We start from the raw sequence: 11,093 nt of genomic DNA on the forward strand, positions 1-11,093 counted from the left end.
GTATCCTTCTCGCAACAAAAAAATCATTGGAAAAGGTCTAGCCTTATTGCAACCAACAAAGTATCATTGCATTAGCTGTTACTATTACCACAATTTGTGTATCGTTGCAGTATTTTTATTTTCCCACTCCACACCGATTGTCTTTGGCGGTAAAGAGCCTTCTCGTTTCCCACCAAAAACCTTAATTGGTTAGTTTATTTTCCACGAAGAGACCTTTTCTTTCCCGGCAAAAAATCCTTTCCCCATACAGGTAAGGTGAGGTCCTGCACGAACTCCTTATAACTGCTATCAATCTGGATTAAACTTGTCTATAGTCTGACTTCACCTATTAGCAAATCAGGTTTACTTCTTCCTCCATCACGACGGCTTCACGGCGTTGGTTGACGGGATAGGCGACTTCACGACGTTGGTCGATTAGAAGATTCCTATACATCGGTAATGCCTTTCTCCACCCTTCTCTGCTACGAAGCGGCGACCCTCTTCACCTTTTCCCTGCTAGTCGGCGTCATCGCCTAATCCCCATCCCATCTCCTCGTTGAGTACAAATTTGCTGTCCACGGCTCTCACCTGCACGAAGGGGAATTTTTACGGCTTCCAATTAAGATGGGGAGGGAGGGCCATGTGCCGCTGCCGCTTGCGCGCGTCGGAGGGAACAGGTCGACGGCTGCTGCGTCACAGCTAGTTGTGCCGATAGGAGCAGCTTGGGGTGAACGGCCGCCTCGGCGCTGGGGCTTGCCGTGTGGCTCCGATAGGAGCCGCTTCAGGGCCGACGGTTGCCAGCGCGGTCGGGGTCGCCTCTGCACCGGGGCTTGCCGTGCGGCACCGACCGGATTAGCTGCAGTGCCCATGGCGACCAACGCACTAGGTGTCGCCGCCATGTCGCGTCGCCGGATGGTCGGTATCTGTCGGAAGTAGGGCGAGATTGCCGTCGCTCCCATGGACGGTACGTGCACTGCTATCCAGATCTAAAACTATGTCTCCTCTGCTCTGTTTTTCTCTCGTCTATTCCTCTGTTCTCGTCAGGTATTTTTTTCTTTTATTCGAAACTTGCGGCTACATTGTACAGCATAATCAGGCATCAACTATTGAATGCATATATCAATTGTATGATGATAAACCACATGGGCTGGACGAACTACAAAAATATATGCATGTAGTTTTAAACATTCAGCCCTCGATCCTGCTTTAGCCTGAATCATATGTGCCTTTCAACACTTCTTCCCATGTACATCAAGTGCAGGGACCATGTCATCATATAGTGCCTCGCAGGCTGCAGCAAGAATAGTCAATTGGCCATTTTGAACCGGCTTCTTCTTGCGTGACACTGGAGCTTAAATAAGAGCTCCGCCCTTTTGTTTAACTGTCTCTTCTCTCTCTCGTCCCCTCTTCCCTGACACATGTAAATACACACTTGTGCTTCTACTGTGGGTAGCCGCACACTCCAGGTAAAATTGTTGATACCTTCTAGAGTGAAAGGTAAACACGAATATGGATTTAAGCCTCAAAAATAGTCTTCAATGCTACGATCTGGCAGTGGCACTAGATTGTGATCTAATTCCGATTGGGACCTTGACCCTACGCTCCCCGATGAAATGTTCTTTTTCAGTTATAGTAAATATAGTTATTGAACAATTGTATGATGCCATGTGCCCATGCATTTAGCCTTTTTTTTCTTGTCTAGTTTGAAGTTATGAGGCTTCGTTTTATTGTGATCTTTGTATGTCCATCCTTTCTTTCGATGTCATAACATGCTCCCCATATCAAAATATTCAAGATATCCGTCAGATTTTGGCTCATATAAAAGCTGATACATAACTCTTGTATACAACAAATGGTATTACCTTGTAGTACAATTGGTTCAAATTTTACTCATCCTTAGAAAAAAATTGTATGCAGGAAAGGTCGAAGTCAGGATAAGGAAGAAGCTTGTTCCTTGTTGCCTCAAGTACGACATGTGAGAAGGTTTGTTTCAGTTATGTCAACATTCTCAAATCTTCATATTTCTAATTCAGTCACGAATGTAATAAGTTACGTTCAGTACATGTGTTTTCTCATTTTGCTAATACCTAATTTGCATAGTGTTCAATGTTAAATTCGATAAGGTTTGTTTTGGTTATGCCAACATTCTCAAATTTTCATCTTTTTAATTCAGACTGAATCAAACAAGTTACATTCGATACATGTGTTTCTTGTTTTACTAATACCTAATAATGCATATGTTGTAGTCCTGTTCTATAAACAAATGTAACTACTATGCCTTATTTCCTGTTGTATGAGTATCTATGAGGATCAAAAGTTATTTGTATTATTTTGATAAAAGTAGCTCATGTCCTAGATGGACTACATTGTGTTCTATTATGCATACTATTTCCATATTTCAGATTCATTTAGTTGACAAGTGTGTAAATCCCTTGTCTAATTTTCTAGTTTAAAATCAGCTAGAAGGCTCGAGATAGGAGTTGGATAGATATGAATAGGGATTCTGCAGAGTGGCAGAGTGGCGTTAAGGAATTTTTAGATTACGCTTTTGAAGGTAGTCCTGGAAGATCAACTGCTCTATGCCCATGTAGAAGATGTCTCAATGTTGTTTACAAGGAAAGGGATGATGTACACGTTGATCTGCTGATGAATGGGATGGATCCCAGTTATACTTGTTGGAAATATCATGGAGAGGATTCATATGATGAAAGTATGCCTGAAGAATCTGAAGGTGAAGGTGTGAGAGGTGATGACTTTGTAGTTCGTGATTTGCTCAACACTCTCATATGTAGCACCGAGCCAGAAAGTAGCAAAACCACATGTGAAGCTAGTAGTGAAGAGATGTTCCACGATGATGGTAATATCCCATAAGGTTCTGCGGAAGGTGGAAGTACCCAAGAGCCAAGTGGATGTGCCAAGGCTTTCTTTTCTTTGCTGAAGGATGCTGAAAAGGAGTTGTACCCTGGTTGCAAGGAGCTCACGAAGCTTTCTTTCATTGTGAGACTGTACCAAATAAAGTGCTTGTTTGGATTGAGTAACAAGGCTTGTGAGGCAGTACTTCAATTGTTCACACAAGCGCTTCCAAAAGGTCATTGTATTCCAAATTCTCTTGAGAAAGTTCAGAAGGTTATCCGGGATCTTGGGCTAGACTACCAAAAGATACATGCTTGTATTAATGATTGTGTGCTATTTTGGAAGGAGTATGTTGACATGGACTATTGTCCGACCTGTAAGGAATGTACATGGAAAGTTTCTGCCATTGATGACTCAGATGTGGAGAGGAGAAACCATAAAGGGAAGAAGCAAGTGGCATGTAAAGTTCTAAGATATTTCCCACTCACTCCAAGGCTACAACGTCTATTTATGACCAATGCTACATCATCATATATGAGATGGCATAAGGACGACCGTGTGGATGATGGTATAATGCGACATCCTGTAGATTCTTTGGCCTGGAAGCATTTTGATAACATTTATGCTAAAGGGTTCTCTTCGGATGCACGGAATGTAAGGCTCGGGCTTGTATCTGATGGGTTCAACCCGTATGGGATAATGAATGTGGCATATTCTTGTTGGCCAGTGATTCTAATTCCATATAACTTGCCTCCTTGGTTGTGTTTGAAACAACCATATTGGCTAATGTCGATGATAATTCCTGGAATAAAGTCACCAGGAAATAACATCGATGTATATCTAGAACCTTTAATAGATGAACTCAAAGATCTATGGTATGTTGGTGCCGACACATATGATGCCACAACGAAGAAGAATTTTCGGATGCATGCAGCCCTCATGAGGACAATTAATGATTTTCCAGCTTATGCAATGCTATCTGGTTGGAGCACAAAAGGAAAACTAGCATGCCAATATTTCCACACGCAGACAGACCATTTATGGTTGAAATATGGGCACAAGTACTGTTACATGGGTCATCGTCGTTTTCTAAGCCGTGACCACAAGTGGCGTAGAAACAAGGGTTGCTTCAATAACGAGACAGAAAGTAGAGATGCTCCAGTTCCACTCTCTGGCAATGACGTGGTACAACAACATGCAAGTTTTGAGCCGGAAACATTTGGAAAAACTAGAAAGAGGAAGCGTGATGATGATAATAAATGGCATAATTCGAAGAAGAAGAGTATATTTTTTGATCTCCCTTATTGGAAGAACTTGCTTATTAGACATAATTTGGATGTTATGCACATTGAGAAGAACATATGTGACAGCTTTTCAGGGACATTGCTTGATATGGATGGTAAATCAAAGGATACTCTGAAGGCCCGTCTTGATTTGCAGCATTTAAAGATAAGGAAGGATCTGCATCCAAATGTGAGTAATGGAAAGTATACTTTAAATCCAGCTTGTTATAATTTGACCAAGGATGAGAAGAAAATGCTATGCAAGTTTTTGCATGGTGTAAGGATGCCTGATGGTTATGCATCAAACTTAAAAAGGTGTGTGGACCTCAAAGGTTGTAAGGTGTCTGGACTCAAAACTCATGACTGCCATGCCATCTTCCAGAAACTTCTTCCCATTTGGGTACGCAACATACTCCCCACGAAATTTGTTGTTCCATTCCTCGAGCTTAGCCTATTTTTTGCTGCGATTTATTCCAAGGAATTGAATCCTGAAGAGCTAGTGAAGTTGAGCCGGACAATTCCAGAAACTCTGTGTCGACTTGAGATGATCCTGCCACCACAATTTTTTGATTTCATGATGCACCTTCCTATTCACCTTGTCAAAGAAGCTCGATTAGGTGGACATGTCGCTTACCGATGCATGTATCCCATGGAAAGATATTTGCGCACACTTAAAGGATATGTGCGAAACAAGGCTCACCCAGAAGGTTCAATTGCCGAGGGCTACATAGCTGAAGGGTGTCTAACCTTTTTTAGCCGTTTTTTTGATAACATTGATACCAAACTAAACCGGTCAGAGCGTCTTGAAGCTACAACTAGAGATGAAGGACCAACTGGACTTAGTGTATTGGGCACAGTTGATCACTCAAAGAAAGGTTTCACATTTGAAACACTTTCTAAGGCAAAGATGAAGAAAGTTAGGCACTACATAATAACAAACTGCGAGGAAGCCAACTCATGGATCGAGTAAGGATGTTTGTGTTTTTTTTCTTTTTTCTTCATAGTACATTTGCACAGTTCTGAACCTACTCAGCATTTTCCTTATAGTGAGCATTTGGATGAACTTACAAGGACTGGTGCTTGCATTGTCCAGAAACGGCACAAAAACGAGTTTGTAGATTGGTTCGAGAGGCGTGTAAGGACATAATACGTAGTAATTACTTATGATCATGTTAATAAAAATACTTTTGTATTATCTAATAATGTGCCTGTGTTAGTACAGATCCAGGTACTTCACAAAGAAGGGAAAGTCAATGATCTTTTGTATGCCCTATCTAGAGGACCTGACCCTCGAGCTCGTGTTTATAACCGCACCTTCATCAATGGGTCTTTCTTTAGAAACGCTAGTGTAGAAAGAGATTTGAATACCCAAAATAGTGGTGTTGTTGTGAGGGTTGATGCTCGATCTGGCAACCTTGATTGGTTTGGTGTGATCAAGAAGATTATTTGCGTAGATTTTCCCTCGGAAAAGGAGGTAGTGCTATTTCAATGTGACTGGTTTGACATGCCCCCTGCCAATAAAAATCAAGGCACATGCTATAATAAGGATGATTATGGCTATATGGATGTAGATACAACCGTACTTTGATATAGGGATGATCCCTACATACTAGGCATTCAAGCAGAACAAGTGTTCTATGTGAGAGATGTCGAGAAGATAAATTGGGCTTCTATTGTTAGAATGAAGCCGCGAGATCTATATGTCATGCCATCCACAGGAGATGATGACGATGGAACCAGAGCTGATGTGGACTTACTTGATATTGTAGTTGGAGATACAATTGTGCAAGGCATAGACGAGGATGTCGGAAGTTGGTCTAGATCTGGCATGGAAGGTGTGAGTGGTGATGCTTCAGATATTCCAAAGATACCCGAAGTCGATGCCGGAGATGATGAGCTTGAATCAGATAGAGATTGCTATGATGATGATGAGACATATATAAATGACAGCCATGTTGCTCATTTAGTAGTCGAAGAATCTGATGATGATGAGTTTTTTGTGTAGAACATTAGGATTAAGTTTTCTATAATATATAGAGAAAGAGATCAGCATGCTCCTGTTGCTTGGTGTTATATCATGTTAATGTCAAAAAAAAATTCAATACCATAACTCTGTTTTTTGCACATTGTATCGTTCAAATATCTTGCTATTTTTACTAACATATGTTTCTTAATCGATTGGCCCCTTCCTATCTTTTGTAAATAGTGGATTCTTGCTACCCTTTGGTCATGCATTTGTAGGATATGCTATGGCATCAAGAGAAGATACCACCTTGGCTCACCAGAATCAAAAAAATACGCAGCAAGAATCTGGTAATCTGCACTACGTACATTTAATTTAGCAATTACACACAAATGATATTCTAAAGCCTCTGACAATATGTACTTTTCTTTAAATGATGGCCTCTCAACCCTCAATTACTTGATTAATATCTCATAATCACCAATGCTATGTCCATCCCCACTACTTCTTGCATTTGGCTCCCAGGAGGACACATAATAAATTAGTAAGAACTATGGAAACAAGTGAAAGTTAGGAACATGTGATTAATGTTTGAAGCTACATTCATCATACTTTGTGAAAATGCCTGCAGGAATGGATACATCAAATGATCTGAATGGCGCTCCAAATTTATCCTCAGGGCGAGACAACACTCAAACACGAAGGGGTATGTACTAGCTTCAAATATTATCATAATTCATATGTCTACAATCATGTTTGAGGGTGCCATTATCGTAACTTTGAAATATATTTTCTAGCTCTTGTGATCAGTTTTGTTGAGAACTATATTTTTTACTACAGTGACAAGGGGCTCTGTATCATCATCAAGGCATAATACCATCATTGCATACAAGAATCAACAGAGTAGACAACCAACATCAGGTACATGTTATACATTGTTCTTATCCATAGCCTAACCTCAAATCCATACTACTGGTCAATTAATTGTACAATGACTTGAATCCAGAAAATGACGTGACAAATATTGTACAACAAAGTAACAGTACAGAAAGCCGCACAGAACGGTCCAAATGGCCATCGCACGCACGTCGATGTCGTACACAAATAGATATAGGTAAAATTTCTAACATTGCTGTTGACTTTTCTCTGTATGACTACATGGCAAGTTAAAAGCAGAGTTGCTTTTCTGGGATTTTAATTGATAGAAAGTGGTGGTCAAAAGAAGAATGGGCGAGGTGTTCTCAAAGGAATCAGGGTCGCCAAGAAGCGATTCGCCAATGGTTCCTCAAAGCTTCACATTGAATTTTCCAAAACATTGGGAGGTTCTATCGGAGAGAACTATAGTTTGTTTCTGGATGATGTGGTGGTTTTCATGAAAAGGAAGGCACCACTAATTGGCGTGAACAAGTGGTCAAACATTGACTCTTCTCTGACGGATTCAATTGTTGCTGATGTCATTGTAAGTAGGAGTATAAGTTTGTACTTCAGCAATTTTCATAGCCTATCCAGTATCTATTTATCATTAACAGGCACATGTCATTCCGTTTTAGGCCAAGTGGGATTTGGAGGACACATATTCTACTAAGGGAAAAATACTAACAATTGCTAGAGAGCGCTATATAGGATGGCGGTCAACTTTGCATTCCACATACAAAGCATACAATACTGATGCTCAAAGAAGGGCCAATAAGCCCGAGCATGTTACTCCAGAAGAGTGGGATTATATGATCAATTATTTTGGCACTGATTTAAAATTCCAGGTTACTTCTATGTACATTACTACTAGGTGTAGTAAGTAAATTGTATTAGTAACAACATACCTCTTAGGTGTAGTAAGTAAATTTTATTAGTTACGACATGCCTCTTATTGTATTGTGTATGGCAGGAGCTTAGCCAAAAAAATACGGAAAATCGCCAGAAGCAGAAGGCGAGGCATATTGCTGGTTCAAAATCGTACTCACAGATTAGCTATGAGAAGGTACTCAAAAGAGTTGACGTAATGCACCTTTGTACAGTCAACTTTCAAGGTTCTCAATTTGAAATATATCTATACTTGTAGAGGGACGAGGAGATCGGGAAGGAACCAACTATTCTACAACTCTGACAGATCACTCATACACGCAATGGATCATGGTCTAATAAAGAATAACAAACTGTTTATGTGAGAAACATTTTCAAGCGAACACATTTGTTGCATTACTTATATTTTTTAATATCCTATTAACATTCTTAACAACTAAAGTATGCTATATTTATGTGGTGTAGGACAATGCACACAACCAGATTAGGGAGAAATAAGGAGAGATTCGTGGTCCAGTTTCAAGTGAAGAGCAAAACGATATTTTCCAGAGTAGCTACAGATGTACTATGGAAAGTACATCATTGAAGCCTCGTGGCCATGGATACATGGCTAAACCACCTAGTGGTTCTGAAAGACTACATTCTGAAATCCAGAGGAAAAATGCTGAGCTAGCCCTTGAGGTTCATGACTTAAGGAAGCAAATTGTTGAACAACAAGCAGAGTGGCAAAGAGAACGAGAAGAAGAGAGAGTTTCTAGGGAGAAACAGCTTGAGGAGGAGCGTGTAGCAAGGCAGAGAGAACTTGAGAAGGCTAACCAAGCAATGATGCAGGATATTACGAATGAGGTTAGGTAATCAATGAGGTCGAATGTTGTGCAGATATTGGAAACTCGACACGAAGATGCACATCACGTAATACAAATGCTTTCAATTTAGTATAGTGATGTTCTATGGAAAAAGATTAAACCTTATGCGTTATCCAGTTAATGCAGTTTTCCCAAGCAAGGGATGCTCCAAGAAACAGAACTGGAAATCAATCAAGTTCTAAGTTTAAAAGTTCGAGCATGATTACTCAACACCAGCTTATGCAAGCAGCTAAACACCATCGTCGTCGCCCAAGTGAAAAGGTACTGTACGAAATTATGAGATCTAGTTTGCACTGAAGCATGTTCATATTTGAGTGCTTTAGCCATACCATCTAAGTACATATGTTAAATGCACATGCCGAACTATATAATTGAATACAACACAAAAGACAAGACAAAAAAAGAATATGTACATCCAAGGCAACAACCACACTAGTGCAACCTGAGTAAAACAACTTCTAAACTTACACTAGGGTGGAGAAAATAGATTTCAGCAACATACTACATTTCTGGGTAAACTAGCATCAAGTGATATATCACATTATAGCATAATTTGTAGACTTTTAGTATATGACGGGTCATGCAACAGAAAACAAAAACAACTGATTCAAGAAAATGTAAGTACAACAAAGAAAAACTTGTGCCTTGGTTTGCATGTGTTTCTACCACACATGTTGATTATTAAGTGAAATGCTAAGTTAAGGAAGATTAGTAATTAAGCCAGCCTTTTCTTCTATATGTGCAACAACCTATATGATGCAATAACCAACAGATTACATGCCAAGTATAAATTGGTGGAACTCATGTTATGCATTGGTGTATGGATTATCCTTTCTGATTTTTATCTGTATGTTTACATAGAAAAAAGTCATGATTACTTTCTCAAGTAGCATCATCAATCCTTTTAGTTCTCCGCCTACATTCAGATATCAATGTTTATATGTCACAAGCAAAAAGAGGCAAAAACAAACTTTTGTTAAGCAATAGTTATTAATAATATCTACATTAAGTAGCACTAAATAGATATTTCCTACAAATAATGCACCATAAATTAAACATATCTTCTTTACTAAATGCAACCTCAACAAGCAAACTGGTGGATTTCATTGAAATTTAGTTATTCATGTCACATAGAACAGAAACTTTTTTATTCGGTACTCGCTAATCATCTATTTGTACACCTTGTATCTATGGAAACCACAACTTTCTTCACTTGCTAAATAACCGTACGGAAGTAGCCATAGTAATATGTGAGAAGTGCTAATTAATAAATAATATAGTACATTCTTAATATTGATTATAAATATGAAGTCATCTCATGTAGCATCATCAACCCTTCTTGATAATTATTTTTAGTGTGCATTGTTTGAACTGTGAACTAACTATAAGTTGCTTCAAATTTTTCTTTTGTCTTGTAGGATGGTTTTCTTTAAGTGAAGAAGAAAGATCCCAACAAGATCTATTACCACTTTAGGAGGCTCCTTGTAGCGCGGTTATTTCTACGTGAAGTGAAGAAAAATCATGTCTTGAAGAATGCTTGTTGACTAGATGTAGTCATATGTATCTTGTTTTCTTTGAACATGTAGATTTCGTTTCAGACTTTGTAGAACTTGTATCTCACTTGGATATTTTATTCTTGAACTTATTAATGAATCAATGATTTGGACATGTACTCATGATTTTCTTCTACTGTTATCAACATGTGAGCATTGTTGTGTACTTGTAAATGGTGCCTGGATAATGCAATATTAATGTAATACAAACTCGCAATTGTGTTTGTTGCAATAGGTCATAGCCATGGAATTATATCTGTTGCAAAAAAACATTGCCATGAAAACTGGCCTGTTACGATAACGTATCACCACCAAATTTGCATGTTGCAATAAGTTTTGGCTACAAATCGGTGGTTGTTGCGATAGGTATGTTGCCACAAAATCATATCGTTGCGATATGGTATTGCCACGAGAACTCATTCGTTGCGCTAGGTTATTTCCACAAAGAGTTTTTCGTGGCAATATGTGCATCTTGCAACGACATGACTCGTGGCAATATAATTCAATTGCCACGACGACAACCGTTGCGATACCACTACATGTTGCCACGATACAAAAAACTGTTGCGAGATCCTATTGCCACGGAGTTTATTGCAACGCTTAGTAACGATTTTTACTTTGTCGCAATAGATACATATTGCCACGGTTTGTTGCTTATTGCAACAGAAAAATTCGTTGCAATAGACTGTTTCCCCTGTAGTGTTTGCTCCGGAGTCGCCTGGAATGAAGCCTTTGGGACACGAGTCTCGTGGGTCGAAGGCTCGTCGACCTAAGGCTCGTGAACAGGAGACCGCGT

The 11,093-nt window shown here is 39.4% G+C and overlaps 1 long non-coding RNA gene across 1 annotated transcript; it reads left to right on the forward strand.

Moving 5' to 3' along the window:
- Window positions 1-6,407: 6,407 nt before the first annotated feature.
- LOC123446463 lies at window positions 6,408-6,947 on the forward strand. The gene is made up of 3 exons (XR_006631368.1): window positions 6,408-6,428; window positions 6,710-6,784; window positions 6,919-6,947. It is a non-coding gene; the product is annotated as an uncharacterized LOC123446463 (long non-coding RNA).
- The last annotated feature ends 4,146 nt before the right edge of the window (window positions 6,948-11,093 follow it).

This window comes from Hordeum vulgare, chromosome 4H (genome assembly GCF_904849725.1).
Source record: "Hordeum vulgare subsp. vulgare chromosome 4H, MorexV3_pseudomolecules_assembly, whole genome shotgun sequence".
In the NCBI taxonomy this organism is placed as follows: Eukaryota; Viridiplantae; Streptophyta; class Magnoliopsida; order Poales; family Poaceae; genus Hordeum; species Hordeum vulgare.